Raw genomic sequence first — 16,396 nt, forward strand, 5'->3', positions numbered from 1 at the left:
AAGTCAGTCCTCCATTCATATCTTGGCAGCATTAACACAATTGACTCTGCCATTCTCTCCTCTCCTGGGCTTCCTCCTACATCACTGTTTCTTTCTCAGTCTTGTTCCATTGCTCTTAAAGATGATTGCCTCAAATTGTTCGGGGAACCCTTTTTTAATCTACACTCAGTTTAGGTGATCCCATAAAGGCCAGTGCCATCAGATGCCACTTTTATGTGCTTCTGATGAACAAATTTATGTCTCTAATCCAAATTTTTTCCACTGATCTCTGGATTCTAATATTTAATAAACTACTTGACATCTTGGCTTTGATATACAATAGGCTTTTGTACACTTAATAAATCCAAACAGAGTTCCCAGAACTCTTGATTTTCTCAAATCTGGACTTCTCAAGTTTTCCCAACTTCACTAAATGTCATCTACATATGTCTAGAGTCCAGTCCCAAAATACAGAGTTATTATTGATCTCTTTCCCTCTCTTACATCCCATCTGCTTCATTAGCAAGTCATGTCAGTTTTACCCTCATAATAATAAGCATTAATATCCACATTTTTCTCCACCTTTGCAATTACCATCTCAGTCCACAATTTATCAATTCTATTGCAATAACCTCCTATCAGGGCCTTCCATTTTTACTACTGACCTTCTCCAACACCTTCTCCACAGAGTGAACAATGATCTTTAAGAAATCAATGAGCCTGAGTCACTCACCCTCTTAAAATCCTTCAATAATGTCTATTGCTCTCAGAAGGAAAACTAAACTTCAAACTAAGTCTTTCCTTGATTTGGTTCCTGCCTCCATCTCCAATTTTATCTCCTAATTATGTTCCACACAAGTGACAATATTCCAGCCATACTAGCTTTCTTCCTGTGCCTCGAACATGGCAACACTATGATCGCCTCCAAGACATCTCCCTTGTTTTTCCTTCCCCAGGAAAATCTTCCTCTACAATTCCTGTGAATGTCCCATTTGTATTCTTCAGTTCAAAGGAAACCTTTAGAAGCTCTATCCTGCCTCCTATTTATTTCCTTCATGACTAACGCTCATTTCAATCTACAATGACCTTTTTTAACTTAATTATTGTCTACCTGCCGCAGTAGAACAGTCACCACAGGAGCAGAACTTCTTTTGACTTGTGTTTGCCCTGTTTGCCGTTCTGGACACATAGTAGATACTCAATTAGTAAACGGTTGAATAAATGAATGACTGGACACTATACATCAAAACTCACTAGCATAGAAAATAAGAGAAATACCTCTGTCATTCAAAATTAATATTGACTGTTTCCTCTGCAGATTCACAAGGGCAAAATGTGATTTCCAACCTGGTTCCTCCTACTATCCTATGCTTCTCACCTGCCTTATTAAGTTGGAAAGATTTGCTCAGGGAATGCAAGCTGTTTTTAACATTAATCTACAAGAAACATGATGTGGAGGATAGACCCACAACAATAAAATCTCATCATTCTTTTAACAAATATATAGAAAATTGGATTACTCAATATTTGAAATCATCTGCATACTGTTATCTTCCATTGAATGGGATTCTCACAAGTTGAGGATAAATCTCCGCAGCAAAGGATTTCCTTTAAGTACATCTTTCACTTGGTTCTATTTTCCAAGTATAACCCTGACATAACAAACAATGAGGTTCCAAATCTCCATTAAATTATCTATTTTTCCCTTTACTGAATACAGAATTGTTGTTTTGGCTAGAATTAGTCAGGCACAGTTAGTACAATAACACTCAGTGCCTTCCTGTGTAGCACCTGCTGCATGTTATTTATTTCTTGTTAACTACATAGTACAACAAATTGTGTCTTTTAACAGCTCATTGAGTAGAGGAGGAAAAAGTGATGGCAGTGGGATTGTTGATAATGTTCAATGGTGTCAATACATTTCTTTTCAAATAACCAACTAGTAAATTTGCAATAACACCATTTGTTTCCCTGGAAAATGTCTCTGCCACATAATTTCCAATGACCTTCAGCAGACAGCAGCATGAGTAGAATAAGTACAGGAAATGACCCATGGCTTTACCATATCAGCAAAGGTGCTTTTAATTGGATAAATGCAGGATAGGGAAACAAATCAATTCTTCTTTTCAAAAACCTTAAAAATGTTAAGATGGTATATTCAGTTGTTAGATTTCCATACGTCATCTAGAGTTCTTTGGATTTAACAATATGGTTAAATAAAACACCATCAAGAAAACAAAATCTATATTAAGAACTTTCCAGGGCACTACCATGTCATTGAAACATCTTCTAGAATAGCACAGTTGCATTAAAGCCTTCTCAATCTATGTGGGCTCTCATTTGACAATTTCCTATCTTATCTACTAATTCAGTTTCACTGATGAGTAAGATCCAACAGTGTTTGAATAAAGTACAGGGCAGTGGCTACTAATTTTTTCATCTGTGCATTTTGTTTTATTATGTTAGAGACTCTAATTGAACTTTGTTCCAAGCTATTAACCTATGACAGAAGACTGTGGAGATAAGATTTCACTGACATATAGAACAAAGAAAAAGAAAGGGCGTGAAAATTACAATGACAAGGTTGCCTTAGCAGTTTTGAGGTGGTAAAATGAAATCCCTGACTAATAGGCCTAGCTAACATAGGAAGGGTGAGGATGTGAAAGGGGAAGACAATTTCGGACTGAACCCACTGAGAGGCTTCTTTGAGAATCCATAATAGATACACACTGTTATTGCAAAGTTCAAATTGCAAAGCAAATTAAAGTATGCCTCTAATTGTTATAAGTTGTACAAGAGGTTCATATACAAGGAACAAATTAAGGAACATTATGAGTAAATTGTGGATGTTATCTGAGCAGCCAATTTTTGTTTGAGAAAAGGCTAAAATCTTAGCTTTACAAATTATTCAGTTTTCTTGGCTTTCAGAATCTCAAACATCTTCAATAGTAATTGTTTTCTCAATATCTTTTTTTTTTTTCTAAGAGCAGGGTCTCATTATGTTGCCCAGTCTGGAGTACAATGACGCAATCATAGCTCACTTTAGCCTCATACTCTTGGGTTCAAGTGATTCTCCCATCTCAGCCTCCCAAGTAGCTAGGACTACAGCCATATGCCACCATGGCCAACTAATATTTTTATTTTTTGCAGAGATAGGGGTCTTGCTATGTTGCCCAGGCTTGTCTTGAACTCCTGGCCTCAAGTGATCCTCACGCCTTGGCTTCCCAATATCATTATCTGAATTCACACTTGAACTGAAAAGAATAAAGTATAAAAGCTTTATAAAATTGTTTAACCTATGAAAGAATTGTACATGGAGCTTTATGTAACAATATCATATGAACAAACCAATCTTTTGTATCAAAATCATGTTCTGACTCATAATTTGAGTGATATTTCTCAAATATGGGGTAAGGAGTACATGCAAGATGGAATGGAGATGTGAGTTTAGTGTAGCTCATTAACACGGTCTTCTTCCTGAAAAACAATGCCAATGTTTTCCTTCCTAGCCAGCATATGTGACGACTTCTGATGAGACAAAAATTGCGAAGGGAAGTCTTAGAGGTTTAAAGCTGGAAGAAATAAAGCTGTGCAAGTATTGTTTTCCCAGAACAAGCCAGAAGGGTAGAGGAAAGTTTTGAGTCTATTTTATAACCAAGTTTTGAATCTATTTACTTTAAAAATTTAATGATTTCAAATGTATCCTCATGTAAATAGTAGATAGAATTTGATCTATGCTATTGGTTGGCTCACTGTGAACATATATGCAAGAAAGTTTATGGAATGTATGTTAATAATGGAATTGAAAAATTTACATGTTGAGATATATAGAAATTAGAAAATATTATCACAATAAAATTAGTTCAAAAATTCCATATCAAAATGACTAACATTAGGTTCAATTCTTTATTTATTTTAAGTGGTAAGAAACAGTATCTACAGGTTTTATTCATCCAAAAGCCGAAAATTTATTTTCCCATTGGAAAGGATACTGTTATAATCTAGAGGTAACTTCTGGGAAACTAAATACACACCTATAAGAGATCATATCAACCTGACATTACACAGATTTATTTTGAAAAACCTCTAAAAAATTACTATAAAATAATGATGTTTAGGGAAAAATTTAAGTAACTTATAGTATCTAGGGCATATAGAGAATGCTTGGTGACATTATCATTATTTTTATACAGTTTCACTACAAGCAATGATTAACTCAAAGTTCCTGATGATGGCAATATCTACTATTCTGCTTTCCCATCAATACATGCCAATGAGGAGTATGTGAGCCATTTCTGGCCCCAGCAACAGAAACAGTCCCCTTTCAGAAATGTCTCTGCCAAAGGGCATTTTTGCAGATAAGCTCATATTAAGTCAGAGCACTGGCCTATCTTGAAGACAATATTATGTTCCAATATAAAAGTTGGGTTTTATGTTCAATTGTTTTATTCCAGGACAGCCATACAATTTGGAACCTTGATCACCAGTAAATACAATTGCAGACTGCTTTTGTTTCAACCAAGCAGCATATATTCCTGTTAGGTTTGAAATATTATTTTGAATTATTCAGATCATTACTTTGGAACAGTCTCTAAGTCTCTATACAAAAAGAATACTATTAAGAAAAAGAGACACAGTATATCATTTACTGAAGAATGGAGGCAGCCATCATTTTGGTCCATCTGATAATGTCATTTATATGATTGGTAGCTGAAAACTTCATTTCAATGCCTCTCTTACCTTATCTGCTATACCAAAGGTAAACTTGCCCCGAAAGCACATTTGTTTAGGGTTTATACTAACAGTTTTTCATCTAAGTCCTCACATTGAATAAAAAACAAGTAAATGATTTAAACCCATTTTTTGGCCAGGCACGGTTGCTCACGCCTGTAATCCCAGCATTTTGGGATGCCAAGGTGGGCAGATCACTTGAGGTGAAGAGTTTGAGACAAGCCTGGCCAACATGGTGAAACCCTGTCTCTACTAAAACTACAAAAATTATCCAGGTGTGGTGGTGCACACCTGTAATCCCAGCTACTCGGGAGACTGAGGCAGGAGAATCACTTGAACTAGGGGGGTGGAGGTTGCAGTGAGCCGAGATCGTGCCATTGCACTCTGGCCTGGGTGACAGAGCAAGACTCTGTCTCAATCAATCAATCAATCAATCAATAAACAAACAAACCCATTTTGCTTTTCAAGACATTTCAATGAAACCATTCCAAATCTATAAACCAGTAACTAAATATATTGTGAAATATAATACAATTACATAACATATGTATTTGATAAACTTCAACTTGCACATAAGCTATATGCAATATCACCTCAACTCTAAAGTAATTATTCCAATTTCCCAATCATTTTATGTTGCCATAATCAGAGTAGGAGAATTAATGGTAATTTTCTGATAGGGAAAGCATTCAGAATAAGTTTTTCTCAGAGCCAAAAAGTACAGAAAGAAGCTTTGGTATCATCATAAACAATTTAAGAATCATTCCTCCCTGACTGTTTTCACAAGTTAGGAAATTATTTCATTCTTTTCCCCTAATACTTTAGAATATCTTCCTTACATACGTGTTAAAGGAAATACGGTAGCAAACCTTTGCCCTTGGGATAGTCAAAGATGTGTCAGACATGATATGAAAAACAGAAACTATAAAAGAAAAAATTGATAGGTTGGATTTTATATAAACTAAAATGATTTGCATTTTAAAAGGCAATGTTACAAAATGAAAAGACGAGTCAAGGAATGAGAGACTATATTTGTAATGCGTGTATCACACAAACTGGTAATCAGAAAAAAAAAAATTAGCCCAACACACCAAGTCCTAACAAGTCAATAATTAAACAACCCAATCAAAATGGGCAAAATATTTAATCAATACGGTTGATTACAAACAAGAAGAATCTTCCTCAAGTCATTGCTCAAAAACTATGTAAATAAATGGGACTGTGGATACTTACAAAACATTATTCTATAGGGGAAATATTCAAAAGTATACATGACATCTAGAGAAATGAAGCAATGTGAAACGTAAAATAATTCATGTGAAATGTATCTTCTAAAGATTATAAAAACATAAACGTCAAAGGGTTAAACATAATAAGAGAAGCCAAGCGTGATGACTCACGTCTGTAATCCTAGGACTTCGGGAGGTCGAGGCAGGCGGATCACCTGAGGTCAGCAGTTCGAGACCAGCCTGGCTAACACGGTGAAACTCCGTCTCTATTAAAAATACAAAAATTACCTGGGTATGGTGGTGAGTGCCTGTAATCCCAGCTACTCGGGAGGCTGTGGTGGGAGAATTGCTTGAGCCCAGGAGGTGGAGGTTGCAGAGAGCTGAGATCGTGCCACTGCACTCCAGCCTGGGCAACAGAGTGAGACTCGTCTCAAATAATAATAATAATAATAATAATAATAATAATAATAATAATAATAATAAAAAATAAAAGCATATTAGAACTCATATTAGTTAAGATTCCAAAGGATTAGAAATACCCTAAAAGAGATTATAAATTTGATTAGCTGGTTTCCAACATCAATGAAATCAATACAAAAATCAAATGAGCCAAAATTGTCACAAAATTGAGGTAAGGTAAAGAAGAATCCTAGAAGTATTGAGGTAAAATTAACAATCCTAAGTGGAACAAACGAAAAGTAGTTAGGACAAGCATTTCATCATTTATACTATTCCTCTGGCACTGTGCCTAAATCTGGTACTACTGGATACCTAATAATCCTCTTCTCTAATCCTTCCAACCAAATTTTGTTTCTTCTACCCAGAGTATGTTATGCCTCATGACAACAAGCTCTTACAATCCACCTCAAACACAACCAAAATGTGAGTATCTTTGGGGCATCAACTCTTCTTATTTTTACCATGCATGTATTAGTTAATAAATACTTTTTATGTTCTTAGTGCGTATTAGACTATAGTCCAAGGAAGAATGATTGAGTTGCTAACGCTATTTAGACCTTCTGAATATACCTCATTTATAAATACACTAAATGGGAAAGGGAATTTGTTTTATTCAAAAAAGTGGAAGTAGAAATACTTTTGATCTTTATAGGGTATACAGAATTTTAACAAACTGCCACTTACACATTACTTAATTTTAAAGTGGAGAAAGCCAGGGCTTCTTGAAACAAACAAACAAACAAAAAACCCAAAAAAACAGCCTTAGTGTTTCATTGGTGTTTAGTGGAAGTATGTTTTATTCCATCTAAGCTAAAGCTCCCTAAGGAAGGGTTTTAAAGGAGTTCCTGCATCTTTAACGTAAGAGGATGAAGACCTTGATATGACGAAAGGACAAAGCTAAGATTACAGGGGAGAGAAAAGAATTGAAAACAATCAATGTGTTGATGCCAGCTTAAAGAGGGTCACTGAGAGATCAGCTTTACCTGCATCTGTTCCTTAATTAAAACGAGAAAGATGACAGTGTCCACTACTCATCACTATGGTAACATTTAAATATCAGGCCATTTTGACCAGCAGACCACTCAAAAGCAAAGCCGCGTGAATGGTTAAGTAAATTCATAGAGTGTAAAGGCTGAAAACACGTGTGGCAGAGCTTCAAATAAAGTTTTAAAATCAAGTCAGGTGTTAATTTTCTTCAGGCATCTTGTAAATTGGAAATATTAAAAAGAACTTGCTAATGAAAAGGCAGAATAGGACAACATATTTGTGAAGGGGAAGTCTTTTAAAAGAGCTTTTGAACGTATTTCCATTGTTTCTCTGTGTAAGTTGTATTACATTATCTTTTGCCTTTCACCATTTCAGTGATCCAAGCTATATCCACCCTAATTGTCGAATAATTTCCATTGTTCACTTTGCTCCATTTTTATTCTGCAGAAATCTATTTCACTTACATAAATTATTGTTTGTGGATTTTTTTGTTAATTATAGTTTTTCCACCCTTTTTTCTTCCTATTTCCTATCTCCTCATTTAATTCATGCGTCATCATTACTGTCATCAAGAAATGTTCATCACTGAAAAATGTAGTTTTATTTTCAATAAATTAAGCAAGACCTACAGAACTTCTCTTTTCTGAATGATGTGACTTATCATTGATTAGTCTGTCACACACTACATTGTGGACTTCCGTCAAGTTAACTCTCTAATTATTTGTTCTATAAGTATCTTTATAAGTACATAGAATAGGAAAAAGTTTAAAATGACATTAATTATAGCCTATTAACAAATTAAGAAATCCTATCTTTACAAGTGGAATAGACATTTGTTTTATATTTTACCTGGCCTTTCATAATATCAGAAAAATTCTCAAACATGACTCTGACATACAGTATATGCAAAATGCATTTTATTAACAGAGTTCTCTCCTCTACCAGTGTTTAAGTCCTTTATGAAGAAACAGGCTGTTTTCCTATTCAAATGATACCTTTCTCAGAACAGAACCAGTTCCATGAACCATCAAGTTATTGTACAATGAAGTGAAAGTAATAACACTGTTTGCTTAGGCAGTATGATGTTCTACTGATATTGGGTTCATTATATAGTCATCATTAATATGATTTTTACTTAAAGATGGTTTCTAGCTCTTTGTAACTAGCAATATTTGAAGTTTTTGCCACATCACAGGTATTTATTCTGCTTCCCTTATTTCCAATGTTCTGAATAGTAGCATATTTGAAACCTGCAGACCTAATGTTGTGATAACATTTTACAAAATCCAAGTGAATCTTTATTTTTAAAGTTTATTATCTAAGTACTATAGATAGATACCTTATATGTCTTATTTTGAGACCATGTCTTTAAAGAGTAATCAGTTTTCATATCATCAATTTCTTTCACTTGTTATTCTTGCTTTAACAAATCTAACTGGAGATCAGATATATAGTAGCGTCAGGTTACACAGACTATTTTTAAACTGTTAGCCAATTTAAGTGAGAAAACCACAAAATAATTGGTAAAAATCCTTTTCTTTAAATAGTCTTTTGAAAAACTACAAAAGCGTTCCACCAACTTTTATTTAAGGTATTTATCTTTATCTAAGTTTAAAGAATTATGCACTTCTACCACTTTCTGCCTCATTAAGACTTCCTAAAAAGGTAATTTAACCACTTGGAGTTCCTTTATTAAAAATAGTAAAGACAGTTTTGATCTTGTACAACACTTCTGAAAGTGAGAAACAAGTAACAAAGTTTCACCCACCATCACCTGCTTCTTTATGCAAATATCGAAGCTAGCTGCATCTCATATCCACTAGGGGGATCATTACACAGTAAAAATAGATTGATCTCTTTATAGGTGTTTTACTTTCCCACTTAATAGCACAAACAAGAAAATTAGTTTTAAACAACAACAATGAAAATCCTTTCAACAGAACTAGTGGTAAAATATTTTTAAAATATCAGACGTTGAAAATATTTTCATTTATTTTAAAAAGCTATTATTTTAAAGTCCACATTTGGAAACTAAGCCTACAGTCCATGTCCTAGTTTCCAAAAAACAAAGACAGAAGCAGAGTCTTTGCAAAACATACGTCCACAAATTCAAATATGCTATAGCCATTAAATTTACTTTAATGCTAATTTCATTAAAATTTTTTCTGATGACACATTGTTAGAATAATGATGAGGTTTCAACATGAATTTTGGAGGACGCATTCAGATCATAGTAATTATGTTCACACTTTAAAAAACAACTTACAAAAGTCCTTTACTGCATCCCTTTGCCCATAAGAGGTTATCACTTACCAGTGGTCCTTCAACAGTTTTGGTCTCTGGATTGTTTAAGCAAGAAAATAGAACTAAACATTCTATAAATCAACTGTCTTGCATCATTCTCTTGCCAACACCAATAAAGCTTTTAAAACTTCATGACAAACCTACCCTCACTCTAAAGAAACCTAATGAGTTGCTATCATGTAAGAGAACATTACAAAATCATAGAGAACAACAACAATGCAGTCATCTTTAGCATCTACCTACCATTCATTAATCTAGATCATGACCATCTCTTATTCAATTTTGTGTAGTCAACCTAAGTCCCACATCAAGTGCTTGCTAAAAGTTTGATAAACAAATGGATGACTGATCTGGGAAGAGACAATGACAATCACTGATTTCATTATGATCCAGATATATAGGGAAATGCTGAACTTTTAAATATCCCTGTAAAGAATGTATTAGAAGTGCCTCATTGGTGAGCATTATTTTCCCAATTAAGAAGGTATGGATTTAGGACGGGCATGGTAGCTCACGCCTGTAATCCCAGCACTTTGGGAGGCTGAGGAGGACAGATCATGAGGTCAGGAGATTGAGACCATCCTGGCTAACATGGTGAAACCCCACCTCTACTAAAAATAAAAATAAAATAAAATAAAATAAATTAGCTGGGCATGGTGGCAGGTGCCTGTAGGCCCAGCTACTCAGGAGGCTGAGGCGGAAGAATTGCGTGAACACAGGAGGCGGAGCTTGCAGTGAGTTGAGATTGTGCCACTATACTCCAGCCTGGGTGACAGCGCGAGACTCCACTTCAAAAAAAAAAAAAAAAAAAAAAAAAGAAGGTATGGATTTAAAGAATCCTGATGACTTAGTTCTCAAATTTTACGCTAAGCCAGGCTTTCTCAACCTTGGCATTAATACTTTGGGTCCAACATGTCTTTACTGTGGGAGACTATGATATGCATTGTAGGAGGTATAGCAGCATCTCTGGCCTCTCTACACACTAGATGCCAATAGCATCCCCCAATTGGGAAAAGCAAAAATGTCTCCAGACATTGCCAAATTTCCCACGGGAGGTAAAAATCACCCCCCGTTGAAAACACTGGTCTAAGCAAACCACATTTCTAAACTTGAATCACCAAGAAAAATCTGGAAAAGGCTTCAGGGAATATCTTACACATTACCTAACACCTGTCAAAGGGCAAAGTTGACAGTCACCATCTGTACTCATGCTTCAAGGAATGAAGAATTTATACAATGCATCCTAAGAGTTATCAGACTGGTCAACACTGTCAGATCTTGTGCTTACCAAGTCTGATTAAAACAATTACCAAAAAGTCATGCCTTAGTATTATTAAAAACTGAAATGAAAGGTAATACCGTATCGGTTATTTCAATACCTAACAAATTTATGCATATCACTAAGAAATAAATATGTTATCTAGTTTAGCTCAAAATCGATGTTTCTCAAATCCATACATTTTAAAGTCAGAAATTCCAGTAATTCACATTGTAGGCTGACTTCAATCTCTACTGATTCTTAAAACCATGATGTTCCTTATGTATGAACCACTAATCTTTTATTTAAAAAAAGATTTTTCATCAAATTATCAAAGCTGAAAAAAATACTACCATTAAACCTTGGAATTCTTCTTGGCATTTCTTCAAATCTGTGATGACTCATGAGGCCCTCAAAAACTTTCCGTTTCCTTTACTATTCACAACTTCAATCATTACTCAAAAATTATTTTTCCTTGGCCTTTAATTATTTTAGGTTAATTTATTATAGATATTTTCTGCCTTCTCTACATTCCTTCTTAATGAAAGGATCTCTATTCCATTCAGTTTTTGTAAAGGATCTTACCATCACCAAGAATGGTGACAGAATAACAGTGGTGTTTTTCTATGAACAAAGTAATCAAGCTTATCCACCGTCATGACAAACAGCCAAATAAAGAACAAGGAACCATTAGCAAAATATTAATACCTCTAAAGTCATGTATACCATGGCTTCGCTACCAAAGTGCATGCAAAAATTTTAAGATATTTAAATGGTTTTGCTGTTGGAATGGATAAAAACATCATTATCAAGAGCCGCCCAGTGAAACTGCAAAGTTTGATAATCTCAAAGATCAGGGTTTGGCAAACTATAGCCCATATGCCAAATCCAGCCTGTCATCTATTCCCCTCAAAAAAGTTTTATGGAAACATAGCCATGGTTATTCATTTATGTATTATGCATAGCTACATTCATGCTGTAAATGCCAAAGTTAAAGTGGTTCCAACAGAAATGGTCTAGCCCTCAAAACCTAAAATGTTTACTCTCTGGCCCTTTATAGAAAAGGTCTGTTGACCCCTATTGGAGAGCATCAAGTAGAGAACAGGTAGATGGAATGTGATTGCAGGGATACAGAACAACTTCAAGGTTCGTTGTTTTTTTGTTTTTTTTTTGTTTGTTTGTTTGTTTTTTTGAGGCAGGATCTCGCTCTGTTGTCCAGGCTAGAATGCAGTGGCACAATCACGGCTCACTGCAGACTTCACTTTCTGAGCTCAAACGATCATCCCACTTTAGCCTCCCGAGTAGCTGGGACTACAGGCATGTGCAACTGCCCAGCTAAATTTTTTTTTCTTTTTCTTTTGGAGAGAAGGGGTTTCACCATGTTGCCCAGGCTGGTCTCGAACTCCTGGGCTCAAGCAATCTGCCTACCCACCTTGTCCTTCCAAAGTGCTGGGGTTCTAGGCATGAGCCACCATGGCTGCCCTAAGGTACTTGTTTCCTAATAACTGCTTTTAGAAAGCATCAATGGAAAGAACTTTATTTAGGGTTCCATTTTTATTTCAATATGTGGAAGTTCATCCTTATTTTCCTTATAAAGACTGAAAGCCATAAAATATTTCCTCTTACACTGGTTCCCAACCATATCAGACCAAAGCGCTCATTTTTAAATAACAATTTTTATCATCCCTTTACTATTGTGAAAGTTCAAAATTATGTAAACTGTTCAGTGCTTATTTAGACAAAATCAATACAATGTCCTACCTGTAATATAAAGTAGGAAATTAAGAGGAATTAATATATAATAAAATTATAAATTTATTTGAATATGTAAATGCTCAGCATGTCTACCCCAAAAGAGAAATGATCAACTCAGATACTTGCAAATATATGTAGAATCATTAAAAAAAAAAAAAAAAAAAACACACAGAGCTAAAAGTGCAGATTGATACAACTCGGTTGTTATCTGGTAACTCAAGAGGTAAATGATATTTTGAAATGGTGAACAACCCTTGGTAAAGTTCAGGAAAAAAATGAAGTATAATATTTATTTGTTTTCATATTTGTGTTGTATTTCTGAAAAAAATTAATGTATATTGAAGTTTACAAAAATACTTTGTTTTGATAAATGGTAGAAAGGCCTTTGGCTCAAATAATCATAAACAATATAAAACCTTTATTATTATGCTGTGATACCCAAGGCTTCTGGTTTAAGATTATAAACATTCTTCTCCAATCTTTCAGAGATACCACACTACAGTAATAAATAATAAAGATAAAAAGTTTAAAAAATGAAGAGTATGGGATGTAATTATCAGTGGATATAATTTTTCCAACAGATTTCTGGACAATGAAAGGTGCAAGAGAAAGAATGACAAAGCAAAATCTAGAAAACTGCAACCTGGAAGAGCCAAGAAACGGCTAAAAGGGAAAAAGCAACTGGGTGCCCTGTTATCTGTTATACTTAAGGAAGGTTCCAGACTTGGAAATGTTAGCTAATGGAGGCCACAAAGGAAATCCTAGAGGGAAAGCTTGGCAGTTAACAGAATCAAATCCCCTCCCACTCACTTTACCACTGCATGCATGTTGCCTGGAATTCAGTAATGCAGCAAACTCCCTCACAAAAAATGTGAGAGTTTTGTTAATGAAATTGGCAGTCCTCCAATAAAAGACCTCTCTATTTTGAAGGACTGAGGAGAATTTAGAATTATGGTTAGCATCTGACCCATCTCCCTAAGTGAAGTCTGCCCACTGATAAGCTCTGTCCAGATATGTAGACATCAGAGTCTGCAAGTTTATATAGGCAATCAAGAACCACCAAACATTTGTGGAAAGATTACAATATGAAAAGGAGAGACAAAATTTTCAAAAAAAAAGTCCTGGGAGAAGCAGACTGCAAGGAAGAAAATTTAAAAAAAAAAAAATTTAAATTAAAATATTCAAAGACATAAAAGACAAGCACAGTGGTTCATGTCTGAAATCCCAGCACTTTGGGAGGCTGAAGTGGGCAGATGGGTTGAGCTCAGGAGTTTCAGCCCAGCCTGGACAACATGGTGAAACCCCCTCTCTTCAAAAAAATACAAAAATTAGCTGAGTGTGGTGGTGTGTGCCTGTAATCCCAGCTTGTTGGAAGGCTGAGGTGGGAGGATTGCTTGAATCTGGGAGGTGGAGGTTGCAGTGAGCTAACATTGCACCACTGCACTCCAGCCTGGTGACAGGGCAAGACCCTGTCACAAAAAAAAAAAAAAAAAAAAAAAAAATTAACAGACTTGAAAAAAATATTGAATTTATAAAATAGTATTCTGGCTGGGCATAGGCATAGGGGTTCACGCCTGTGATCCCAGAACTTTGGCAGGCCACAGTGGGAGAATCACGGGTCTTTTGAAGCCAGTTCAAGACCAGCCTGGGCAACCCATCCAGACTCTAAACAAAATATTTAACTGGGCTGGGCATAGTGGTGCATGCCTATAGTCCTAGCTACTCGGGAGGCTGGGGTGGGAGGATCCCTTGAGCCCAGGAGTTCAAAACTGCAGTAAGCTATGACTAGGCCACTGCATTCCAGCCTGAGTGACAGAGTGAGACCCTGTCTCTAACTAAGTAAATAAAGTAAAATAATATTCTGTGAAAATGAAGTACCAAAAAAGAAGTATACTTAAAAATTGAAAATAGATGTGATAAAAGTTTTGTAAATGTCAAAGATAGGCTTGAAGATTTAACTGAAGAGAAAAGCTATAAAGAATCAATATAAAATGTTTAATACAAAAAAAGAGAAAAGAGAAAACAAAGTGACAGAAAGTAAAGTAGAAGAACTCAATACATAAGACATTAACATTCTTAAAACAACCCACAGATTAGAGGTAGAGTCATGTTGTTCAAAACATAAACAAGAACAAAAACGAAACAAAATATTGATTAGAGAAACAACTAGTCTTGATATATCTTTGTGAAATTTTGAAAAGCTGAAATGGTTATCAACTTGGAACTCTATATTCCACTAAATTATAGAAATCAGTGTTTGAGCAGAATGAAATCATTTTGACAAATAAGATCTCCGAAATTTTTGTTCCTTGCAAATTTCTTGGTAAGTTACTTGAAGATGTACCCTGATAAGCTCTATAGCAACCCTAAAAACAACCAGAATACCGCAATCCAAAGGAGACTCCAGAAATGGGAGACCCCAAGGAGGGAAAACAACAGCCCTCCGTGTTGGGGGAGGGAAGTATATTTACTAGAATAAGTGAGATGCCAGAAAGTGTGAGAAAAATTGAAGACTTGATAAAGGCAAAGATTGCCAAAAAATAAAATAAAATAGGAAAAGAAAGTAATTACAAGCTTCATCATGAAAAACAAAGAACTGCTCAAAAAGGTTATATACACACTACAGTGAAAACTTGCATAGTCATAACAATGCAAATGGTGTTTAAGATCTTCACCACTGAAAATCAACATATAAATAATTGTGTTTTCAGAACGTCATTATGTTTTTTAGAACAGAATGCATGTTATTGTGTTTGAGATTGTTAATAAGTAATGATGACAGAAATTGGAAAATAGGAGGGTGGAAGCAAAAGCCAAATAAAAAGATAGGGATGCTAATATCTTCCTGTAGGAAAATAGAACATGAAGAGACACAATTAATAGCAATATTAATTAAGGTATATACATAGATCCCTAAATTTAAAAGATAATCAATTGAGAAGCAAAGTAGAGTAATATAACTATCAAAAGATGGGGGGAAAAGAGGTGATAAAATGTTACAACTGAGTTCAATCCTCCTCTTTCATAGCAGAAGATGCCTTAAACACCTAAATTTGATCAATCAAAGAACTGTGGTATATACACAGTACTAAAAATAGAGATTGTTAACATTTATTTGGCATAAACACTATTGGCAGTCTGGTGAAGCCAGGCAATATTTTAAGTGCATAAAACAAAATACATAAGATTACAAAGGAAATCAATTATACTGAAACACAAAAATATTAAACAAATATAGCAATTGATACAGCTATAATCTTATTAACGCAATAAATGATAAGATCTAATTTGGAAGTAGAGATGAGAAAAAATAATATCTCAAGGCAGATTTTTGTAAAAACTTAATGTTACATGCAAGTATTTCTAAATTCTTTTTTCCATAACCTTCCCATAGTAGTCTCAGTAATTATTTCATAATTCTATCATTGACAAAGTCACAGTACTGCTGATGTTATTATGGATTGTTGCCTATGCTAGATTTCAATTTACAGATTAATGAAAATAAAGATGTAACTCTTTTTTTCCCTAAGCACACAGACCTTCTGAATTTTATTCATGCATTCCACATTAAGAATTCCTGATTTAGAAGTATGGAGAAGAAATCATTATAAGAAATGTAAATGCTCGTGTTTGAGAAATGCCATAGGGCTTATGGATGTAGTAAGGTACTGCTGCTCTGTATTGTTTAATTTTT

General features: G+C 34.8%; 1 protein-coding gene across 7 annotated transcripts in view; it reads right to left on the reverse strand.

Moving 5' to 3' along the window:
* SOX5 (SRY-box transcription factor 5) overlaps positions 1 to 16,396 on the reverse strand; it is a 1,035,411-nt gene that overhangs the window by 569,770 nt on the left and 449,245 nt on the right. The window contains exon 6 of one of the 7 annotated variants that reach the window (XM_054526955.2): positions 6,111 to 6,205. The exons of the other annotated variants lie outside the window; for them this stretch is intronic. The gene's annotated coding sequence lies outside the window, so the exon portion shown is untranslated. The remainder of the gene's footprint in view (positions 1 to 6,110; positions 6,206 to 16,396) is intronic. 7 annotated transcript variants of the gene reach the window in all.

Source organism: Pongo abelii, chromosome 10, assembly GCF_028885655.2.
Source record: "Pongo abelii isolate AG06213 chromosome 10, NHGRI_mPonAbe1-v2.0_pri, whole genome shotgun sequence".
NCBI lineage: Eukaryota > Metazoa > Chordata > Mammalia > Primates > Hominidae > Pongo > Pongo abelii.